The 13752-nt window shown below is 37.8% G+C and overlaps 1 protein-coding gene across 5 annotated transcripts in view; it reads right to left on the reverse strand.

Annotated features, from left to right (window-relative positions):
* The window catches only part of MXI1 (MAX interactor 1, dimerization protein), a 98286-nt gene that overhangs the window by 23563 nt on the left and 60971 nt on the right, over positions 1-13752 (reverse strand). The gene's annotated exons all lie outside the window — the stretch shown is intronic.

Raw genomic sequence — 13752 nt, forward strand, 5'->3', positions numbered from 1 at the left:
GATTATGAAAGATCCTTTGAAATGATGAAAAATCAGACCCCAAATTTATTCAGTATTCTCTTCTAAACACACCAGTATTTCCTGTAGATTTTAAATCAGAAAACTCATGTTACTTCCTCATTTGATCCAGTATCTGCAGCAGTAAATCTAAATATTTTCATGTGAGTTCCAAGAGCCCAATATCATCCAATTGCTCTTTAGGAAAAGTCTCCTCCATTACAAAAATAGCAGTCCTGCAAAGTCGTTCAGTTCTATCTAAATTGTGTTATGTTTACAAATGTTTTAACTGCAAAGATGGAATTTCCAATTGAAAAAGGGCCTTATTTAGAAGAGACTGGAATTTTTTTTTTTTAACAGCTATGCCAAATACAAGCTGTTCTGTAAAGGAATAATTCTGAATCAGGCTGAAATAAAGTGAATCAAGATAGAAAATCCATACAGATGGTTTAACCCTAGAGAAAAATGCCTTAATTGGCCACTCTGATGACCCAAATACCAAAGACCGTGTTTTATCAGTGACACCAATGAAAGGTTTAAAGAGACTATGATGGTTGTCCTCCATGACAGAACTTACTTATTACAGACAGTTCGCTAGCATCTCATTAAAGTCAAATAGCAGTGCTTCATTTAAGAGCTGATCAAAACTTGTTTGATTTATAGTTTCATATTTTATTAGGGTGATTTCTTTTTAAATCTGAATAAGTCCTTCAAGAGAGTATATTCCCTAATCCTAGTTACTATCTTAATTAAAACATACATACACACACACACACACACACCTTAATTTCTAGATTTCCCCCTTATTCTAATGTAGTTACTGAATTTCTGGATTAGAAAGTCCACATTTTTCTCAGTGAATTTTAGTTTATTTTAAAGGGTTGGTTTTGCTCTAATCACTTCAGGAGAAATGTAGCAGAAAATAAAGCATTCTTTGAAAAACACTTTTGTTTTTGATGATGGTATAAAATTTCATACCAATCTCTGTTTTTAAGGCAAGTTTAAAAAACAGGGATTGTGGGGTGAGGATTGGCTCACATATTACCATGTGTGAAAACCTAGGTTTGGGTTTAAAATCCTGGCCACAAAAAGGGAGTGTCTGCAGGGGTGGTGCAGCAGTGTCCACCAGCAGTGGAGTGGTGCTGCAGTGTCTCTCTTTCACTCTGGTCTCTTTCTCATGCTCTTCTTCCACTCTATGGGGGGGCCCACCCAGGCACCAAGCGGAGGTCAAAGCCCTAGTGGCAAAAATAAAAATACAAAGACAGCTTGTGTGCTAAAGCTAACTTACTTTTTCTTTCTTTCTTTCTTTCTTTCTTTCTTTCTTTCTTTCTTTCTTTCTTTCAATTTTGGAATCTAGAGTTGATATATACAGGAGCAAAAAAAAATTTTTTTTTAAGAAAGCACAATTTCCCACAGAAACACCTTGTTTGAGTTCTCTATTAAAAGATAAATTGAGAAGCACTCAGATGAAACAAAAGTTACACGTGGAAATACATGATCACAAAAGTTAGGAGGCTCCACACCATACAGGACTTACTAGATAAAATGAGCATCTTCGATGGTACTCCACAGCAAAATGACATCTAAGAAATTGTGGAGAGCTAAGGAAATTGGTTTTTAGATTTCCTTATTTACCCGACACAACAGGAGATCTGTGTATTCCAGTTGAAGCTTTGGGTTGTTTTCACAAGACACCGGCATTTACCAATACTGCCATTAAGAAGAGGGAGAAATCTCTTCCCTTTGAAGGGAAAACACAGCCATTGAAATGGTACTAAATTTCAGTTGTTATTAGAGACACAGTAGGAAATCAACTACAGATTAAAACAATAAGACTGATTTGTCATGTTCTCTAATAGTAGTCCTGAATGCCCTACTCTCCGAAGGGAGGCTGGGCCAACATACTCTGCCACTCGTGGAAGACGGGTCCTGAAATGAGTGTAGCCTAGAATGTTCCTAGCTGTGACCACGGAATGCGAGCTCAGATCTACAGGGATGCAAAGGTTATGCATGCTCCTGTGCTCAATATGGGCCCCAGATCAGATCAATGGGGTTTACAGTTAACAACATTTATATACTTTTCCCATATTTGGGAGTCACTCTCTTCCCTGATCCAGCTTTTAGTCCTATTTCCAACTCTGACACCATCTCTCCAGACAATACCTTTAGCCCACCTGGACGTTAGTTGTCAGGCTCAGGCAAAAATTACTAAAAGCCACGGGCCCCTTGGAATATACCTAAAATAGACTTCCTAGCTTTTTTCCGAAATGAAGACCCCCAAATCTCATCTGCTATATTCTTATCTGTAGATTCCTGATTATTAAACAATTTGTTCTGCTTTATATTTTAATGCTTTTCAGCCACCAAGTTGCTACCATGACGCCAACCTGAATTTCCTGGGCAGACAACCTGAATTTCCTGGGCAGATGACCTCACCATTGTGTCCTGGAACCCCACCTCTCCAAACCCCTGCCCCACTAAGGAAAGACAGAGACAGGCTGGAGTATGGATTGACCTGTCAATGCCCATGTCTAGCAGAGAAGCAATTACAGAAGCCAGACCTTCCGCCTTCTGCACCCCATAATGATCCTGGGTCCATGCTTGCAGAAGGATAAAGAATAGGTAAGCTTCCAATGGAGGGGATGGGGGATTTGTGTGGATACTACTCTTACCCAATGGACTTGTCGATCACAATTAAATCAATAGTAAAAAAAGTAGTCATGAGGTCATATCTAGTTTACCCACACTTAACAGCTGAAAGTTCATTTCTACTCTAGAATAAGTGACAAATGACACTTTTTAAAGCCTTTATTATTCTCTCTCTCTTTTTAATCAGAGCACTACTCAGCTCTGGCTTAAGGTGGTGTGGGGAACTGAACCTGGGACTTTAGAGCCTCAAGCATGAGAGTCTCTTTGCATAACCATTATGTTATCTACCCCCACCCAACAAATGATACTTTAACTATTAAAAAAAATAGAATGGAAAAGTTTCAGATGCAGCATTTCTCCTAAAATCTCTTTAAAACACACTAAAAGTGTGATAAAAAAAAATAGGAAAATTCCCAGAGAAAACCAAACAAGTCACAGGGATAATCACTCAGAACTAAGTTGTTCACATTAGCTTCAGTCCTTGATAACCCCCTGCTATGAATTTACCTCAACTCCCATGGGGACGCATACAACTTAGCACTTAATTACACGCTGCTTATAGGGGCTTATAATAATATCTCTTGTCTTCTACTTAGCTAAGACTATAAATCCTCAAGAGTAAGCTCCAGGACTTCTCCTTCTTTTATCCCATCCCCAGTACTAGCACATAGTCAATGCCTAATAAGTGCTTGTCAGTTGATCTGTAATTATCTTTAGGAGCCCTTTGTCAGTGCCAGGATCTGAGCCACTTCAAATGAACTCCTATTCATTTCCACCAAAGTGTTTTAATCAGAAAACATGATATTGGGAGTAGTGTTATATAAAACCGTTAGGAGATATTAATGAAGCCGGGCAGTGGTGCACTCAGCTGAGTGCTCTTATCAACCATGCTCAAAGACCTGGGTTCAAGCCCCAGGTTCCCATTTCGGGGGGGGGGGGGGGAGAAATTTCACAAGTGATGAAGCCATAGTGCAGGTGTCTCTCTGTCTCTTTCCTTTTTTATCTCTCCACTCCCTCTCAATTTCTATCTTGTCAAAGAAAAAAAGAGAAAAAGAAAGAAAGAAAGAAAAAAAAAAGGAAAAAATGGTAGCTAGGAGCAGAGAATGTGTGGTGCACACAGGAAGTCCAGCAATAACCCTGGAAGCAATAAAGATTTTAAAAAAGAGAGAGCTTAGCATGTCCACCTGACAACTACCCATTACATAAAGTCATTTCAGATTAGTAATTTATAGGAAGTTCAAAACACGTTCTAAATTTTCAAAAGATCAAGGAAGTTTGAGACAAATCATAAAACTACATTTTCCCCCCAGCCTATTTCCTCATTATCTCTACAAAAAGTACAAAGGATGAGAGAGCAGAGACAGTTCTCAGGCGGGCTCACACTGTACTTCGTGGGAATAGTGACGCTGCTCTAGATGACAACTGGCTCTTAACTACTGTTTATTCCTAACCACTGTCTGTTGGGCCTGTACTAGGTTCTGACCCCTCTCGATTGAAGGACTCAGAGCTCAATCAGAAGTGTTGAGAAATCTCTAATTAGCTTTCACTTGCTAAGAAGGGGGAAGCCATTTTGCAAACTGAACCTGCCAAGCTCAAACATCTATTTGAACACCCGCTTTGCTATGTCTAAACTAAGCAAACCCAAACACTAAATAGGAAGACAGTGTAGTTCTTTATATTACTCCCAAAAGTTTCTCCACAGAAGACCACTAGCTGAAAAAAATGCTTTTAATTAAGCACTCACCAGAAAAAAAAAAATCCCCTCAAGCTAATTTTTAAAATTTCATTTTTCGGGAGTCGGGCTGTAGCGCAGCGGGTTAAGCGCAGGTGGCGCAAAGCACAAGGATCGGCATAAGGATCCCGGTTCGAACCCCGGCTCCCCACCTGCAGGGGAGTCGCTTCACAGGCAGTTGAAGCAGGTCTGCAGGTGTCTATCTTTCTCTCCGCCTCTCTGTCTTCCCCTCCTCTCTCCATTTCTCTCTGTCCTATCCAACAACGACAACATCAACAACACTAACTACAACAATAAAACAAGAGCAACAAAAAGGAATAAATAAATCAAGCAAATATTAAAAAAAAATTTTTCATTTTTCCTACTCCATCCAAACATTCAAATATCATAGTAAATAATGGCCACTACATTTAAAAAAATATTTTAAAGTATATTATTTATTCATTAGACAGAGGGAAAATGAGGTGGAAATGGGGAGAAAGAGAAAGAGGGGGTGGGGGTGGGGTGGAGAGAGATACCTGTATTGCTTTACCATTTGTGAAATTTCCCCCTTGAGGAGGGTGGGGCTTAAACCTGGCTACTTGTGTGTGGTAACAAGTGCATTCACTGCTTGTGAAGAATCCCGACCCCCATCCCGCAAGTGGGGAGCAGGGACTCGAACCCAGGTTCTTGCACATGGTAATGTGTTTGCTCAACCAGAAGCACCACAGTCCAACCCCTTTTTTACTTCTTTTTACTTCCTTATTTATTTTCCCTTTTGTTGCCCTTTTTTATTATTGTTGTAGTAGTTATTATTGTTGTTATTAACATCGTTGTTGTTAGGATAGAGAGAAATGGAGACAGGAGGGGAAGACAGAGAGGGGGAGAGAAAGACAGACACCTGCAGACCTGCTTCACTGCCTGTGAAGCGACTCCCCTGCAGGTGGGGAGCTGGGGGCTCGAACCAGGATCTTTATGCCAGTCCTTGTGCTTTGCACCTCGAGTGCTAAAACCGCTAGGCTACCGCCTGACTCCCTTCACTCTATTTCTTTCTTTTTTTTTTTTTTGTAAAATATTTAAATATTTATTTATTCCCTTTTGTTGCCCTTGTTTTATTGTTGTGGTTATTGTTGTTGTTATTGATGTCATCTTTGCTGGATAGGACTGAGAGAAATGGAGAGAGGAGGGGAAGACAGAGATGGGGAGAGAAAGACACCTACAGACCTGTTTCACCACTTGTGAAGCAACTCCCCTACAGGTAGGGAGCCAGGGCTGGAACCAACCAGGATCCTTACGTTGGTCCTTGTGCTTTGTGCCACCTGTGCTTAACCTGCTGAGCTACCGCCTGACTCCCCATTCTATTTCTTAAAAAGGGAATTTACTGTAGCAAATTCTAAGGCCAATTAAAAATTCAGAAAATGAGAGGCAAATATCTATTAACATTATCACCATCATAGTAATATACATTATTTTTATATGTATGAAAATAAAAATATATCCTCCCAACAACTCTGGAAAACTAGTATCTTTCCTTTTAAACATGGTATACTAGGATGTGCCAATTGTAGTCATTCGGTTTCTAGTAAAGTGCTCTAGAGGGCAAGATAAGGTTTCAAAATATCATATTTGAAATTCACTGAATTTGGTACAGATCACTTTGTATTTAACAAACTCTTGTTAGAGCTATTGAGTTATATCACAGCTCTGACATATGTTGGTGCTAGGGACCGAACTTAGGATGTTTGGTACTTCAGGAATGGAAGTTTTTTTTTTTTTTTTTTTGCATAACCATTATGCTATCTCCCCAAAATAACCACTTCTTAATAGTTATGCATACATGTACTTATATACACAGATACATGCATTTTTCTATATTCTATGATAATAACAATGACTCTAGATCAGTACCTATGAGAGCCAATCAGTAATCTGAATAAAAATATAGAAGCATTTGTGGAAATTCACATTCTAAGATGTTTTCCTAAACCTATCAACTCTAAATTGAGAGAGACATTAGTCTTCTAAGAGTAAGGCTCCACCCAGGAACCCTGGCTAACTGATCATGGAAACTTCCATGAAAAACTTGGGTAAATAATTCTACAGGCTTTTAGTAATGTCAAATTAAACATCTATCAGAATAAACTAAGTTTTTTTTTGAAGTGGCATAACAGAATTAACACAGCTGCAGACACAAATCATAGGAAAAAAAAGATGTCCAAAACAGCACGCTGAAATTCAGTTGGGGGTCTGGCAGTGTCTGCCCAGTTGCATGCATGTTACCATGCTCAGGGATACAGGTTCAAGCTCTTGGATCCCACCTGCAGGGGGTAACTTGAGTTGTGAAGCAGTGCTGCAGGTGTCTCTCTTTTTCTCTCCTTCTCTATTCCTCCTCTCTTGACTTCAGTCACTATCCAATTAATAAATAAATAAAGTAGAAAATTAAAAGAAAATAAACTTAAGAAAAAAATACCAATTTTTTTTTTTAAAAAAGACATTCAGGGAGTCGGGCGGTAGCGCAGCGGTTAAGCGCAGGTGGCGCAAAGCACAAGGACCGGCATAAGGGTCTCGGTTCAAGCCCCCGGCTCCCCACCTGCAGGGGAGTCGCTTCACAAGCGGTGAAGCAGGTCTGCAGGTGTCTATCTTTCTCTCTCCCTGTCTCCCCCTCCTCTCTCCATTTCTCTCTGTCCTATCCAACAACAAAGCATCAATAACAACAACAATAATGACTACAACAATAAAACAACAAGGGCCAAAACAAAGGGAAAATAAATAAATTAAAAAAAAAAGACATTCAGTAAGATGCCTATACAACATATGAAGGGCAAGACACTTGTATCAATTCCAAATATTTTCACAACAAAACAGAGATATCTCTCAGCTTCTATGCTATTTATAGTAAACTCCCAGTCACAGTTGAGTTTATTGGTCTACTGCACCAATTCATACACACAGAGAAAAGTACTTTGATCTGTAAAATCATCACACTAAAGAGGCATTTTCCCATGGGATAACAACTTAAGCAGAGGTGCTGCTATGAAGCATAATCACCACATATTTCCTAAGTGGGTCATACTACCTAGAATATCCTATGGGGACAAACTGTTCTCTCTGAAGCAGGAGTGGAGAACAAAACTATTTTCCTTGGAAAGGGAAGATATTTGCAGGGTAGCAAATATCTCACTATGTGCCTTCCAAAAATATTTTCTATCTTGAAGTGGCAGGTTTCATTTTAAAAAAAAAAAAGCAGTTATTTATTTGACTTGGCATTTAACTTGAGTTTTTCTCTCTTCATCCAACATAAGGTGCATAACCTGCTACAAAAATCAAACACACAAAAAATGTTAATTACTAATTCACTGAGCACCTGCCATGTGCAAGGCACTGTGTCAGATATAAAGATAATTACAGTTCTTCCCCTCACAGAAAGTGTGGATTAAAGTTCATATAAATGAGACAGTGAATAAGTAGGAAGTGAGAGATTATCATTTTGGTTAAACAGGAAAAAACTAGTGAAAATATATAATAGTTAACTTTACAGTTTTGAAGGCAGTGTGAAATAGTCTTGTTTGAGAATTGGAAAATCCAGGTTCTCATCCTACTTAGTTACTAACCAGCTTGGTGAAGCACATAATTTGGATGAATTTTGTACTTCTTATCCAAAAATTAAGGGTACTTGACTAGGTGATTCTCTAAGGCCCTTCCAGCTGTACTGTCTATGGAAATGCATGGGTAAGAGATTTATTTTACTGTCCGTAATTTTTTTTAAGTTAACAAGTAATACGTTTCTTTTTCCCTTCTCTTGCCTCCCTCCCCCTTTTTTTCTTTTCCCCTCTCTCTCTCTTCTCCCCTTCCCCCCTCTTCTCTGTTCTCCTCTCTCTCCTCCTCATCCTTCTTGTTTTTCTTTTCTTTCTTTTTTTTTTATTCTCTTTATTTTATTTACTGGATAGAAACAGCCAGAAATCGAGAGGGAAGGGGGTGACAGAGAGGGAGAGACAACTGCAGCAGGTTATCACTGGGCTCGGTGCCAACACTATGTGTGAATCCACCGCTCCTGTGGCCATTTTTCCTTCTTCTTCTTCTTTTTCTTTTTCTTCTTCTTCTTCTTCTTCTTCTTCTTCTTCTTCTTCTTCTTCTTCTTCTTCTTCTTCTTCTTCTTCTTCTTCTTCTTCTTCTTCTTCCTCTTCTTCCTCTTCTTCTCTCTTCTTCTTCTTCTTCCTCTTCTTTCTTCTTCTTCTTCTTCTTCTTCTTCTTCTTCTTCTTCTTCTTCTTCTTCTTCTTCTTCTTCTTCTTCTTCTTCTTCTTCTTCTTCTTTTTTTGGACAAGACAGAGAGAAACTGAGAGAGGAAGAGAGAAAGACAGACACCTGTAGACCTACTTCACTGCTTGTAAAGCGACACCCCATTCAAAGTGGGGAAGTGGGGAGCCAGAGGCTCAAGCAGGTCCCTGCACTTCGTACTATGTGCACTTAATCCCGTGGGCCACCACCCAGCCTCCCAAATCTAATCTTTGTAGAGAACACAAAAACTGACCAGCATTTAGTATAATCATGTTTACAGATTAAACTGTTACATTTCCTTTACAGTGACAAGTATTTTTTCAAAAAGAACAAGTTCCTAACTATTCATTAGTATTAACATACTGTCTACACGTATATGACTACAATGACTACTACTAATTCATTATAAAATAAGTTTTCTATAACTGTACCTAAAATACCAAGTGCGTTAATAAAAGTTTGAATGAGGTGAGTTTCTAAACCCCCATTTCCAGAAAGAACTTCCTGTTCTTTCACTTTGTGTGCTAATGCGGTTAAGTTAGGATTGTAAACATGTATGTATTAATATGTATTTACAACAAAGGAAATGGCATGGAGACAGGAGAGTTAGTATTTTTTTCTAATTTAATAACTGAACTTAAAAATAAAAGAATAATAAAAATTTATGTAGGAAGAGAATTTAGTGATCATCTAAGTCTCCTTTTACAGTCATGGGAATCAAGTTCTCAAGTAGCTAGATAATTATATAATACCTACAGTCTAACAGTGGTAAAAATGAAAGAAAAAAATTATCATCTAACTTCCAGTGAAATTCTCACTTCAATGCATTAGGTATTCCCAAAGTAGTCAGTTGTGTTGAATTCCAGGCACTTTTTTTTTTTTTGACAAATTAGCTCTTATACCAGGCTTAGCTTTAAAGCCCACCTTTCTCCACTCATTTTCTTACAAATAACAAGACAAGGAAGTCATTTGCTTGTTAAGTTCACTAAGCTTCAGCTCCTTTTGACTTAGAAGATACAAGCCATGTGTCATGTTTGTTCAAGAGCTTAATTATTTTCCAAGAAATAACTAGATAGCAAGTACCCATCTTAGGATATTCTATTCTCATCACTGAATCTTACTTTCAGACCTGTGCTTTTTCACTGGTAAAACTCATGGGACTTTCAACTAACATTATTTAGTTGAACAAAATTTAAAAACAAGCAAGTAACAGCTACAATGAGCCAAGGGAATTTAAAAATCATCATTTTTAAAAGAAAAAATAAAGTCAAAATATGAAAGAAGTTTCTCATGTAATAAGCCTTCACATATTAAAGTTTCTTACTGATAAAATAATAAAGTTTCTTGGGCATGTTTCAACTGCCAAAATTTGTACCAAAATAGAAATTAAAAAAAAACAAAAAAATTTTTTTCTCTAAATAAAGGTATTAATTTAAGAAAAAAAGTATCTGAATCATTTATTAAACCAGTTTATCAAAGCATTTACACTGTTAACTATATGTAGCAAAATAATTTAGTAGTAGATCATATTGCTTATGGCCTGGTAGACTTCTGCTATTTAATTATTATCTATATCATTATATCAATAAGAAGTCATTTTTACAGAGCTATTACATTCCTTAAGGGTGCTAATAAAGTGATTTCTATATACTGCACTGTCTGAAATGTATCAGGACAATCGAAGTATTCTTTTTTAAAAAAATTACAAATTCATAGCCTCAGTGGAAGTGTTTTCTTAAACAAGTTACATAAGTACACACTCTGCTATCACATGGATAAAAAGCCACTACATTTCACTACAATGTCCAGCATGCCACTTTTCAAAACCTGACTTATTTATTTTTAGGTATATTTTTAGAATCTGTGCTTCAAGTAATATTATTTCTGGGTTATTTTTAAAGGCATAACAGCTTCATCTCCTCTCATGTATCAGTTGTAGAATTGACTTAAATGTTAGGAATCTGAGAACACTTGGGTTTCTAGAATGCAGTCCTAGTCTGAGTGAGCCTCTGACACCGTGCAGACTTGGTCAGGGAGTAGAGAGGTTAGCCTTAATGAGCTATTTCTGTCAAAGGTCAATACAGAAGCTGTGAATCTGTCTAGATGCTACTGCAGTGACTTCATTACTAAGCTGTATTTCAGATATGTAACTTTATCCTGGCTATGCTTCCTTTATTAACCATAAATTTTATCTCTAAAACCCACCCTTACTTCACCTCTATCTTGTATAACATTCAATTCTAACTCTAACAGGTGTCTATCTCTGTGCTCTGACAGCTATTTTTAACTTCTGCAGTTTTCAGCATACCTATCCCTTTTAAAAGTTATTTCCATGTAAAAAAATAAGTGCATCAACAACATATTTCTGATAGCACTATTACTCTTCATACTGTCTGATGTTAATTTCTTTCTTTCTTTCTTTTTTTTACTTTATTTTTTTCCTCCAGGGTTATTGCTGGGGCTCAGACAATCCACTGCTACTGGAGGCTATTTTTTCCCTTTTGTTGCCCTTGTTGTTTATTGTTGTCATAGTTATTATTGTTGTTATTGATGTCATCATTGTTAGATAGGACAGAGAGAAATGGAGAGGAGGAGAAGACAGAGGGGGAAGAGAAAGATAGACACCTGCAGACCTGCTTCACTGCTTGTAAATTGACCCCCCTGCAGGTGGGGAGTCGTGGGCTCAAACTGGGATCCTTACGCCAGACTTTGTGCTTCGTACCATGTGCGCTTAACCCACTTTACTACTGCCCAACCCCCCTGATGTTAATTTCTATACTTAGTTGGTTCTTTAGCTTCATAAAAAGTCAAATTCTATTAAGTGTTCCCTACTTTCCAATGCACAGTTACTTTTATAGTGCTAGTAGTAATCAGAACTGTAATTAGACTCTTCCTGCCAAGAAAGGATACAAAGAATTTTGTTTTCTTCAAGATTTATTTTTTATTTACTCATTTATTGGATAGAGACAGAGAGAACTGAGATAGAAGGTGGGAGAGAGGGAGAAAGAGAGAGAAAGAGAGAGAGAGAGATGAGAGAGAGCCCTGCAGCATTGCTTCACCACTTGTAAAACATACCCCCATAGGTGGGGACTGAGTGAGGAGGGCTTGAACCTGGGCCCTTAAGCCCAGTAATGTGTGTGTTCAACCTAGAGTGCCACCTCCCTGCCCCTTCTTCAGGATTTTAAATGCACTAAAAAAAAAAAAAAAAAAAAAAAAAAGACTCTCACTTTTCCAGCTTTAGCCTAAAAAAGGGAGGAGCCATCATTTCATTTGCCTAATAATAAAAGACTAGAATGGAAGTTATTTCCTTGTCATATAGAACAGTAGTGGTTCTTCATTCCAAAACCATTTCTTCACTTCTTTTCTTTCTTTCTTTCATTTTTTTTTTTTTTTTGGTGTGTGTAATGCTGACACATTATTACACTGTTCTAGGCTGGTGCTTTGAATTTTTTGTTCTTCAATGTGTAACAAATACTAGCAAGACTTGTTTTATTATACTTTAGGTGGAATCAATAAAAATTTCTATATTTTGGGAGTCAAGCAGTAGCACAGTGGGTTAAGCACACATGGTGCGAAGCACAAGGACCAGTGTACAGACGGTGAAGCAGGTCTTCAGGTGTCTATCTTTCTATCATCCTCTCTGTCTTCCCCTCCTCTCTCCATTTCTCTCTATCCTATCTAACAATAATGACATCAACAACAATAATAACTACAACAAAAATAAAAAAGGGCAACAAAAGAAAATAAATAAATAAATATATTTTTTAAATTCTATATTCTAGTCCCCTATAATACCTTGCCCTCAGTATGGATCAAAAATGGTAGGTACTATTCCATTCTCCGAAGGGAGGTTAGGCAACATACTCGGCCACCATTGAATTATATTTTCTGGACATTTAACACTTGGTTACCTTAAAAAAAAAGTTAATTAATTTTCTAGAGACTGACCATGGGGCCTCCTACACAGGGAGCATGTGTTCTACTACTGAGCTACACCCCCAAACCCTTCAGACACAAGTTTCACCAAGTTTTTTCATGTAGTTTATAAACATTTCAGTAAAAATTTCCTTTATCTTCTATGAAGCTATTTATATTTATTTATTTGATAGAGAGGGAGAGGAAAGAGGGAGGTAGAAAAGGAGAGAGAGAGGGAGAGGCAGAGAGAGAGACACTTGTAGCACTGCTTCACTACTCATGAAGCTTCTCCCAGGTGGGGACTGAGGGCTTGAACCTGGGTCCTTGTGTACTACAATGTAAGCACTCAACCAGGTGCACCACAACGGATTCCCCTATGAAGCTATTTTACTGTAACTGTTGAGCTGTTATTTTCCACTTTAGTCTTAATTCAACAACAAACTTCTGGTTATTTATTCAGTAACACATACAACATTCACTCAATGACTATTATGTGTTAAAGGAAAATACGACAAAGTCCCTGACTTACCAAAACTTACATCCATTCCAGTGAAAGAATCAGATAACTCGGACAAATAAATAATTCAGGCAGAGGCAAATGTTAAAGAAACAGAAAAGGAAAAGGGATGGTCACTGGGGGGGGGGGGCAATTACTGTTGTCTATGGAGATGACCTGAGAGCTGAAAACTAAATGATAATGAGCCAGAGCAAGCAGAAGAAAGAAAAGGTGCATATGCCCACGGTAGCAACGAACATGGTACGTTTGAGGAAAAGAAAGAGAACAGTGTCAGCGCGGCCACAGGAGACTGAGAAGAGAGTAGTTAAGACTTCAAAGAGCATAGATGTTGTCCTAACTAATTCAGTAGAGAATTGTAAACAGTATTGGCACAAGCTGCTAAATCTTTTGAGGGAAGATCATTCCTGCTACTATATAAAGAAAGAAATGAAAGAAGGATTGAATAATAGCAGTTAGCAGAAAATAATAGTCTTTCTGTTGTTCCTTAGTCCTCATCCTTTCTGTTACCAAGTCCATCACCTGAGTAGTGGTTCTTATATATTTCTACTACATGGGCTACTTAAAAGCAGCCAAATGAGTTTCTCTGCTTCTATAGTTAGGCTGCATTAAAAAAAATTTGTTTGATCATATCTATCTTTACTTCAAAAGCATCACACCTTTTGGATTTTTTTAAGAGCATCACTTTTC

This window comes from Erinaceus europaeus, chromosome 14 (assembly GCF_950295315.1).
Source record: "Erinaceus europaeus chromosome 14, mEriEur2.1, whole genome shotgun sequence".
In the NCBI taxonomy this organism is placed as follows: domain Eukaryota; kingdom Metazoa; phylum Chordata; class Mammalia; order Eulipotyphla; family Erinaceidae; genus Erinaceus; species Erinaceus europaeus.